General features: G+C 35.8%; 1 protein-coding gene across 1 annotated transcript in view; it reads left to right on the top strand.

Annotated features, from left to right (window-relative positions):
• Positions 1 to 1,349: 1,349 nt before the first annotated feature.
• The window catches only part of LOC141436371 (uncharacterized), a 143,322-nt gene continuing 132,859 nt past the window's right edge, over positions 1,350 to 11,812 (top strand). Inside the window, exon 1 of the mRNA XM_074099308.1 lies at positions 1,350 to 1,551. The gene's annotated coding sequence lies outside the window, so the exon portion shown is untranslated. The remainder of the gene's footprint in view (positions 1,552 to 11,812) is intronic.

Here is an 11,812-nt window from a genome sequence, read left to right as displayed (position 1 = left end):
GGGATGGTCACAATAATTCATAATTTGTGAAATTGTGTAGTATTTAACTAAGCTAACACAAGAATATTTTTTTGTTGACTGGACTATTGTGCGACACCCAAACAATTTGATTGTGACCTAAGTTAAAGTTAATTCTTTGTGATTTTTCTACGGTTGGTGGGCAAAGAACCGGTTTTATTGATTTTTAGGGTTCTGTACCTCAGTCGGTTAACCGGAACCCTTATAGGATCACTTTGTTATCCGTCCGTTCGTCTGTGAAGACATAAGAACATTCGCTTTATCACGATGTGTGTAGCCGAATATTCGCGAATACTTCGGCACTTCGGGCGAAGCCGCAGACACTTCGCCCCACTGTCGGTAAACTTGCGCACATCAAAGGCGCATATAAACTATCGATATTTCTTTGCTTGCAATGCAGCCATACACAATGCCGTAGGCCGAAGACGAAGTTTTATCGCAATAATTTTTATCGCGATGTGTGTGGCCCAATAAGGAACGCGTGGAGATATCAAGCTGAAATTAATATTAAATCTTCCGGTCTGCTACGCCTTGGAGAATTAAAATGAAAAGTCACCGAAAACAAAAGGGTAATTGAAAAAGGTGTTTCCATACAAATTGCTGGGGATTCTAACACATACCCATAATAACCATATCCAATTTTTTATAAGGTGGTTCCAATTGTCCAAGAAACATCTTTTCAAACAGAATTTCATCCAAATTCGTTTTTTGCACGAAGCAGTAACACACAAACTTGCACGGACGCGCATATATATTTACAAACTGTATGTAAAAAGATATTAAACCCAGTAGTAAAATTGCAATCGAATTTTAATCAGTCGTAACTATAGTGCAAGGACTGATTTCACTGTAATTAAGCGCTATTAAGCTTTCGGATTATTTAATTAGGTTTATTTGTATTTGTAATAATTATACATAAATTGTAGTATAATAGTGGTTTTTTATCACGATGATTTTTTATTCTTGGAAAACCGAAATTTCACGGATGATTGGTAGTTGGTACCCGGTCGGGTACTTATTGAAATAAACGCGAAATATATTACTTTATTTTTCTCTTTTACCCCCAACACAGCGGTAATAATAAGTATACTTACTTCAAAAAAGAAAAACCAGGCAGTAAACTTTTCTGAAATAGTTATAAAATCTTAAATAGTTAATACATGGGCTATAGAGTTATTTCAAGCCCTGAAGAGATTGTTTCCGGCCAGCATCGTATCATGCAAACCTTGACGGATTAAAACAAAGTGTCAAACCTTCCCGGGTCCGGAGTTAGCGCCGGTGATAAATCGGTTGCACTCGAGGGAGAGGACCGAAAGTGGAGTGACACTCGGAGGGGGCACCGACGCAGCTCACCGCTCTCGCAGTGTGGTGCCGCCTTTACTAGCAGAAGCCCGCGTCGCGTCTGAAGCAACAGTTCAAAAAGAAGTTACGATTTCGAACGTGGAACAACGGATTACTCGTGACGTTTTAAATTTGGAATCTGAAATGTTTTTGTAAATCTACGTTTGCCTGCCAGTTTGCTGTTTTTTTTTGGTAAGTTTGTCTTCTGTTTCAGCCAGTGTTTATTACAAGTTTTCCTGTAGGTATTTTTGTGTAATAAAGGGAGGAAAGCTTCGCTCGGCGCTGTTTATACGCGCGTTACCCGCAAATGCACGCTCGTGCAAGCTTTTTACGCGAGTTCTGAGGTTCGTGCGTTGACTCTGCGGAATAAAAAAAAAAGTTAGTACTTACTGTAAGACTTACACGTTTTGTTTTAGCATTTGTATTCACTGAGGGTGAATGTATTTTGCTAACGTTCATATTATAGACGTCTCTTGTGTATTTACAAGAGGGAATTTATATTATATTATATTTAATGTATATTTTCACATATTGTTTCGACAATGTTTAAACTTACATACTTAGACTTTTAAGGTTTCTATCTAATTGAATTTCGTGCTAAAATAAATTTGTAAACTTAATTTGCGTCAATTGACACAAACTACAGCTACATATTTATAAAGATGAAAAAAAACTTCAAGCACCTCCTAAATATTATTTTAATGCTAAAAATCTCGTTCTAATTAGCATATTTGTTTAAAATACCTCATTAATGTACAGGCAGCTCCTGTCATCTCACATGGTCGGATTCGCAACCTGTTTAGTTCAATGACCTCACGTATGAATGAAAACATAAATATAAATTGGACTTAAGAAAAAAATGTTTTAAGGCATAAACTTAATGACTTTTGCGGATAAGCTTAGGCTCACGGGCAAAAGCTGGCTGAAAAGCTTTTGCGGCAAAAATAGAGAAAATAGAGTTAAGTTTTTATACGAGATATTTCCAAGGCAGTAAATTAAGAGAAAAATTGACTATTATACTTGCCTGTTTGATTAGTTCCGCCTGTTTTTACTATCCTGCAAATTTTATATATACCAAATTTTGTGTGTTTTAGTTATAAATGTATATAGCTCGATCTTGGGAATAATAAAGATTAAATTTTATCTCGATATTCCTACGGGATAAGAACGCACGCGTGTAAAATCAACTGGAGACAAGAAATTTTGTACGAGCTTTCTTCATACAAATTAAATGAAGAACACGATTTTAACTGAAAGAGATCCGTTCAAGGGATGAGTTCGCCTTTGTACATTTCTTTCTCATGTTCACTGATATTCTCGTGGGTATTTATGTACAACAAAGAGTTTTCCAATACAATACCATATTTAGAAAAAAATCCCGGAATTTTAATTCAAATGCCAGACCTAATGGCGCACGCAACTATTCAACATGCAGATAATGATAAGGTAGTAATATTATACTAAGAAAGCATTAAATTGCTCGTTTGCCATCCAGTCGAATAAAAAAAAATGTTATGTAGTAGGTACTTGTTTTATATAAGATATCATTTGCTTAGTTATCAAGCTAAGTATTTCACCTTCAGTTCTATTGTGGTATTGGTTGGTATGATTTTTTATTTTAGGCATTTTACTTAGCCGTTAGTCTTAGGTAGAGACAACCTACGAAACTCTGTTTGTGAATTGTAGGTCTAAATTGGCAATTAAAAGTTTTCCATCAACTATTTTTTGAAGCCAACCGTCCTTCGTCCTACAAGCTCCGAATAACTGAACTTTCTAGTAAAATGATAAGTACTTGAATTGAAAAATAGTGCTCCAATTTTATCTTATCTAGATTAAATTGTAGTAAATTCGCTCTCCGCTTTACGAAAATAATTAAGTGTTGAGTATTGAAGTGTTGGCTTTCCCCAGAAAATGACTGTGAAAATACCAATTTCTAAAAATGCGTTTCCACCAAAGATGTGCGAGAAACGCTTCATTTACATCATCGCACAGCACTTCTCTAGTGGAAACAGCTGAGCGGAGCGAGGCGGGGTAAATGAAGCGTTCCTATTGGTTCATGAAAAACACAATCCTCGTGACATATCCTCGCACCTCCCTGATGGAAACGGAGCGTAATGGTCCATTCGACAACAAACAGACCCAGTGCGGGTCGATACAATACAATACAATACAAAGACTCTTTATTGTACACCAGACATAGTAAGCGATACAGAAAACAGATACACAGAAAAAAATACGCAGTCGATCTCGCGCACTGACGATTTCATACAAATGAAGGAATTATAACTAAACTTTTTAATTATAAAATTGTAATTCATTAATAATGTACGCATCTCAATATTATTTAAAACTCTTTCACTAATTTTCAAATTTATACTCGTATGCCAATGATGATGATTCATTCCTAATGATTAAACGCTATAATTTTTCTACGTAAATAACAATTTGTGTTGCAAATTTAAAAATAACCAAAATTAAACATTTAATATTATGCATGCTAATTCAAGCAAATTATGGCGCACTTTTTTTTATTCTCACTTTAAATTACAAAAGGGATGTTGACACCATTAAAAAATAATTCGAAGACACGACTCCAGTAAAAAAACGCTTTATTTTAGCCCTGAAAACCAGATTAATTTTCGATTAACTGCAAAATTAGATTTCTATTGCTTTAAAACAAATAAATAGTTGATTGAGTGTGCGAACAAGTGACGTCATAAGTTGCTATTTCCATTCAAACTCTATGGGAGAATTGTGTTTTGACAGCTCATAAAAAGTACGTCAATCAATTGGTGGTGTGGTGTCAACATCCCTATTTGTAATGTTTACGCGCTCTAAGCTTTATATTGCAAATAAATCATTCCGTTTCATTTTTTAAATTAACTGTAGTAGTTACGAGTAGGTATAGAGAAAGAGAAAGAGTAGCTAGGTCCCTATAGTAACAAAAACACAAACAAAAGAAGTTTATAATCTATATCATAATTATATTAGCATAAAAAACTTTAATTACCTGCTGAAATAATTTTTAATATCACAATTGTGGAAGAATATTTTGAATTGCTCATATAATAAGACCGGTATGCCATTTTGAAATTCCTAGTTCACATTGTTGACATCATCATTAAAGTCATATAATATAATAGGTTAGTGTTACATGATTTGGTATAATATACTAACGACTAAGGTGGTCTTTTGATAGGTGAAATACTTAGAAAAATTACACGGAATTTATATGGGACTTTCTCGTAAGTTATTTTCTGAATAGGAAACGTCGACTTATGATAAAATATACATAAATAAATAAGTAAAAAAAAACATGAAACTAAAAAAAAAAACAAAAACCCGACCTTCAATGAATTGAAAAGAAAAAACAAGTCTGTCTACAGATTTAGAACTGTGTTGAACTTCAAGTTCAAGAGTTCGGGACCCATTCAAAATCGTGACCATTTTCTAAGGCCAATAACTTTAAGTTACTTTTACAGTTCTAGACTTGTCTTTTCTTTTCAGTTTTTTTAAGGCAGCAAATTTAAAAACAAATAGGATTTTTTAAAAACTGCACAATTTTTACAACTCGCTGTTCTCAACTGTTGTCGAAGCTCAAAGTAACTGTAACGCAAACTTACAGTTAGTAGGAAACGTAGAGTCACGAATTCTAGTAACCGAATAACCAAGGTTTGCCTCATCGCATTGTTTTGTGGGACAATTTTCTTTCTCACATTAAACTTGTAAGGCTACGCCATTGATGAGCGGAGCGATTTCGAAAGCGTTTGTCTGTCAGAAAACAGTCGTTTCTTTGCGATTCAATCTGGCCTGGATTCTTTAGAAACTGGAAAGCAATAACAATAATTTACTGTTTAAATTCAGGAGAGTAACTTAAATGTCCTAGTGCTCGACGAGCTAAAGCCCAATAGATGACACCCTGCTGTCAACTCTATTGCTTTTGACGTTAAGTTAAAAATGACAACTACTGGGATATCAGCACTCGGACTACCTTATTTAGGTTTTATATTATCAATTAGCTGTTATCAGCAATTTTGTTGGGATTTTGAAGTTTGTCGAAATAAGAAAAGTCCACGGTAATCAGGGATAGTGATAACTTGTTATTAGTGAATGGAATACAAAAAATATTCTAAAATTATTCTTATTCTTGCGGATGCTCGCTCATCTTATGGCATGGCGTGTTCTAACAAATCTAGTTCAGTTGCAGTGGGTGCAATGCAAGCCCTAAATTAGGTCAGTTAGCCCAGCGGGGTTTGACAGCTTGGCGATACAACGACTCCCTCCAGTCTCTTTTGAAAAGTTCCGTAGTCAAAATGGCAAACACGGAGCCTTTGTTTCACCATATCGGTCGGCAAAGCAAATTACACAGATATAATAGATGGCCATTGGGGTCAAAAGGTGCTCGATCTTTATTTTTTTTGACTTTGACTTGCGAATCGTAGGACGTTCACCAACAAGATGGACAGGTGATCTGGTTAAAACCGCAGGTTCACGGTGGATGTAGGCCGCTTCCAACCAAAGCAACTGGAGGTCTATGGGAGTCCTATGGCTGAAAATGATGATGATGATATCGATTCATAGTTCGGCTCAGTGACTTTTTGCACTAGAAACCAATTGGCATGGCATACATAATAATTGGGTTAGTCGCTCCACGAGGTGGAGTGATGACTTGGTCAACGTCACAGGAGTCTCATAGATACAGGCGGCACTGGAAGGCTTACGTCCAAGCAGTAGACGTCTTTCAACTGACGATCGATGATGTTATTAATGGATAGGTCCATGTGATCAAAGATTTTCTTTAATCAAAACATTTCATAACTGGCGCTCAGCTAAGTCTCCAATTTCCTTTTAATCCACTGTGACACAAATACGGCTTTTGCTGGCAACACAGCGTGAACTATTTCCGTCGGGGTTGCCCTGCTCCTTTCACTAAGCGTTTTTAATAGAGCCTTTTCAGCGACAACCTAGTTCCGATGTCAAGCTAAAAAAGTGATGTAATTTTTGTTTCTATATTTTTTATTCCTTTGATTGGTACATGGATACGCAAAACGCGACTAGAAAACTTCTGCATTTGATACAAATGGCGATGATTGAGTGGGGTTTACATTACATAAAAATGATCAATTTAATGAAAACTGGTTAATCGAGACAAGTTGATCGAAAATATTACTTTAACTCTCGTGAGGCATGATTTGTAAATCTAATAATTGAAATGGCTCAACTCACCATTTTTAACTCAAGAAACGGTCCGACTATTTTCGATCTTTTCGGAAGATCTTTTTTAAGGCGAGCGCGTTCACGACGACTGTGGCGTACCACGCACTGCCTAGTTAGGAGGCAAAGTTGTTCTAGCACGGGCAAAGTTAGCAATGGTTCATGCTAAGATGATCATTAAAAAAAACTATGTGAGAAAATGATCAGTCCTCATAGAAAAAAAATACGTGTTATGATGCATTGTATAAGTAATAGACTCTGAAAGCGGAAGTTATTTATGAGCAAATCTTTAAGGCATCGTATTCAGATATTGCAAGGAAGCGAGACGTGTTGAGCCAGACGGTATATCGAGCGGGAGCTTGAATAATTAGTACCCTTGTTTGCATATTACTTAGCACGCCTCGATTAGTTACAGCGACTTGTGCAAGTGAGATGAGAACGATGAGATGCTGCGGAATATTGACAACTTTGCCCTTAACAAGATAATTAAAAAAAATACATCAAATTTTGGTGCGTCAGTCTACTTTTAAATTTTATCGTACAATACGCTACTAGCAACTCACCACGGTTTCACATTGGTGCAACTTTGAAAAAAAGAGGCGACTTCAAATTTTCTATCTCCCTATCCCTAAAACTATACACATTTATAAATCTTCATATTATTATTGAATCAAAGTATAATTTTTTTTTTACTGTTATTAATGTAACGTAAAAGCCTTGCACCTGTAAAAGTTTTGTAAAATTACTAGTCGCCACAAACGCATAATAAAAGTTTTATAACATAATTATTGCGCAGTGGATTATTTTTATGTTTGTTTGTTTAACTGGGATAGTTTAATGGTTCAAGTTAAATTGCGAGCTGGAGTTAGAAAAGTGGTTTGGCGGGTTTACGTACATACTTATATATGTAGGTACCTATAGCAAGTACTTTGTGCAATTCGCATAAGATCCCAGTGTTCGAATTAGGTACTCAAATGCATCGATAATAGATACCTGAGTTTCAATGTTCCAAACTAACTGAACCCATTTATAATAAGCACAGGTTTTGCAATTTATGGCTGATTTTGGATTAAAAATAAAAATTATAACAAAGAGAAGCGAGTCCAAACATTAAATAATAGTAATTTATTTATACCGCTTACCTGAAAATTGACAAGAGTTCAATGTTTTTAAATATTTTAAAGTAATTAAATATATAATTGATTATCAAAACTATACTGGAACTACCAACAAGTGACGTAGAAATATGTTATTTCATTCTGAAGAATTGGTTTATTGGATCATGGTACGTTGAGATCGACTAAAAAATGTATGGGCTATTAAGCACCGGCGCCGGCCGTAATCGAGGTAATCGAATCACGAATTCGCTTTTTTCTCCTTTTTTAGTTTCTTACTTATCATGAGATAAAAATAGTCTGCGGTCATTCACTCCGGCCGAGGCTTTTTGCTCTGCATTTGTTCAAATATGGGAAATTGAATCGGCTTTTTGTAAGTCCCGTTGCCTTGGTTTAGGGTTACTTGAGACGGCGAGATCTGGCAATGACGTGTGCTTATTCGAATTTTGATTTCGATTTGTTTTGTTTGATTTAAGTTGCGCTTTGAATTTTGGAGTATTAGAAAGTGACTTTTTTCCACTTTATTAGCGCATTAAATGTTTTGTTTATTATTGGTAATTTTAGAGACTATGATCTAAAGATTAGATTTTTTTTTACTCGTTCGCGCCAAAAAGGGCCCGGCACTCTTTACGCGACTCGCTTATTTTGGGCACAAATTTTGAGATAAGCAAAGTTAAAGTGCAATAAGTAAGGCAAAGTTAAACATAATTATACATTTCTAAGACGGAACCTACTCAACGTTACCTACATTTAAATACGAAAAAAGTGTACGGACATAATGACTTTCCCTCACGTAGAGGAGACGCGGCGAAATGGAGTAAGTTCATTATTACTATGGTAAGCAGGACTTGGCGAGGTTTGCGCGAGTTACATACCTACTGCTCCCCCGGGATAAGGATCTGACAAATAGGATAGCTTACTTAATGGGTTTATTTTAGAAATTTAAGAGAATCATCATCACATTATCTTGGTTGTATTTACATTTTTTAATTCCTCATGCTTATAAAATTCGTATTTACAGTTGATGTAGGCTACATATTATTATTGTAATTTTTATGCACTTGTAAAGTAAAGTATTTTTTAATTAATACCAGAATTTAAAGAGTATTCAATTTTTGTCATAATTAGTGTTCTGTAATTAACAAAGCTAACAAAGCTAGCTAGTATGTTAGAATTGGCATAGATTTTAGGTAAAAAAATGTGCTCTCGCATTTAAACAAAAATTAGGCAAGCGAAATGGTGAACTTTTGGAAAATATCGAAAATAAGTTTTTGGTATATAAAGTATTTTTAGTACGATATTTTTTTGCTGACGGTACTTTTTGTCGACTGAACTTGTATTGTCACCCAAACTACATTTGCATACCAAATTTTAAGTCGATACCATTAACCGTTGAAGAGTTCCGTCCTGTGGAGACGATTCTTAGGTCGATTCGATTACCGGGATGTTACTACTAGATTATTGTATCGTCACGCAATTTATATAAGTATACCAAATTTCAAATCAATCCAACTACTGGAAGTTGGTCGAATTTAACTTGCAAGATTTGACATCAGACAGACAGACAGACTGACAGACAACGGGACAGGTGAAACTAAATCAAAGCTGTAAAAAAAGACTGGGCAGGATGTGTTTTACTGGCGCACCATTGCACCCTAACTTCCCACCTTAGTCATTTGGCCTACAACCTGCCGAACACCCTGTATTAGCAATCCAATCGCGCACATCTTTGCCCCGGGCAAAGGTAATTTGTTGTCATGCCACAGAAAGCCTACATAATTTATACGCCGGATACCTTAGACATACCAGAACTTAGGCTTATTGAATGAGTTACATCTTGTTTATATAGCAGTTGAACATAGACATATTGACCATTATTATTATCATTTTATAAAGCATTTCTGTTCATCATTCACGTCGCTAACATGCGTTTACGTATACGTAACAAATCGAGCCTTTTCAAAGTAAAAAAATATCGTATTGTCACAAAGCACCCGTTCAGATATTCAAGGCATTTATTATGACGAAATTCCACTCACATTCATCAGGTTAAAGTAGGTAAGTTACTCGTCTCATTCATCGCAAACTCCAGCAAAACGCTCGCAATAGCAATTTTCCTGATAAATTGATTCTCAGAGGAAATAAAAGCGATTTTCCCCGACGCTTTATCACTGGTAGGCACCAATCGGTGCGGTGCAAAGGACATCGCCGGATTGATTGAGGAATTGCCGTTGTACCGGTCGGGTTTGCACCAACCGATCTGAGGGTCTATTGCGTAACGTTTCTGACAATCGCGATCACAATCAAATGATAGTTTTTGTGTGCAAGTTTTTGTTTGTGATCGCGAGCGTTGAAACGTTAGGCTATACGACCACTGGCCCTATACTGCGAAGTGCAAAATTGGAACTTTGTATATTGCCGTTCCGCTAATGCTTATGTTATTTAGTACGATACAAACTTCGTTTATAACATTTTGTAGTAGGCCCCCTGGTACTTCTATGAATGCTGAAATATGTATTTGAAAGAAAGATACATTTATTTTGGTTACAGTTATCAGTACCACTCGTACCATCTTACAGTAATAAAAGTAAAAATCCCTTCCGGGTTTCAAAATGTTAGTGCTGTATTGTACTTAAAAAAAAACTTAAAATAACAATGTAACTAAATTAATCAATTGGTTCTTTGTAAATAAAAAAAATCACATGCCAGATGAGTTGTTGGGTATTGTTGTTGTTGTAGGATAAGTTGGATGTGTTGTGGGCCAAGATAACCAACGAGTGGACGCCCACCAACTAGAAAAGGTGACCTAGTAGAGGTCTACTCGTCTAGGTAGACGACGATGGTGGGATGCCGGGAAGGCAACAAAGTGTACATGGTTTTTAATACAACTTTTCAGTTGTATTAAAGTCACTCCCTCCTCTACAAGCTAAAGTGTCAGCTTGAAAAATCTGAAATATTTCATGATAGTATATACTACTATCATGATAGTATTCACACCTTTAACGAATTTAAAACGAAAACTATTACAGCTTAGCAGGTTTTACAAGTTAAAGATTAATAATCGATCGATATTTAATATCTAATATTTGTTGCATTTTAGTACGGAGCCATAAACTGCGCGTGGCCCGACACACGCTTAACCAGTTTTTTTAAGAATATACAAAATAGAAGAGCTTTATTTTTTATATTTATCTTCATCTGGATTTTTACGGGCAAAAGTAAGCACATAAGATAATTTTATTTTTTATCTCGAAGGAAAACTCAAGAGCGCGGATTGATTGAAAAATTGCCTTCGTCGGGAATGGGGTGCGAATTGATTGAATCCTTGTACAGTCAGCATCTATATTAAAAGTGCACTATTTTAACCTAAATTTCAGAAAAAAACGTTGTACCTATCGGTTTTATATATTATATCGTATGGGCAATGGTTTTACATCGATAAAAAATCCGATTATACCAATAGTCTAATTGAGTAGTCCCATCATGGGACTACTGAAACGATTACGTCCCAGTAGTCCCATGGGACAAGTGGCACTAATATTTATATCATTATAGATTTTAGAGTCAATGCTATCAAACGTCCGATATGTCGTTGCATCTCTAACGAGAACAGAAATAAGAGAAATATTGTTGGACACACCACTACTTACCTACCCCTTAATCTGTGCATGACCTAATTCCAGCATTGATTGGTATTTGGTAACGTGGTTTTACAGGACAAGAGCTCTCAGTTAGTTGATTCCATGATAAGATTCGATGGTGACAGTGTCGCGTTTCATAACAAAGAGTACCCACACATTCAATAATCGTGTTTGCTGATTAAAATTATCTGTTGTCTAACCGACAGCTTTAAATTAATTAACCACATGCCACTCTAGCCATCTAACCATTTGCCTATGTATTGAACTTTGACCTGCTTGACCACTACTCTAAAACCGAATTTGACCATCTACCATTTAGTCCGCCCTGCTAAGTACCCAACTCCACTTCAGTTGCTTCATTCTGTTGGTAAGCCGACAAACAATTTGCAATTAATAAATACGATGGAGAGGTAAACATAACAATAGCTGCCAATCAAGACTCCACATCCTTTTTCTTCGTTTCACTCCGTGTTAAAGTGGTCG

This window comes from Choristoneura fumiferana, chromosome 16, assembly GCF_025370935.1.
Source record: "Choristoneura fumiferana chromosome 16, NRCan_CFum_1, whole genome shotgun sequence".
In the NCBI taxonomy this organism is placed as follows: Eukaryota; Metazoa; Arthropoda; class Insecta; order Lepidoptera; family Tortricidae; genus Choristoneura; species Choristoneura fumiferana.
This window is presented reverse-complemented; position numbering and strand designations above follow the sequence as displayed.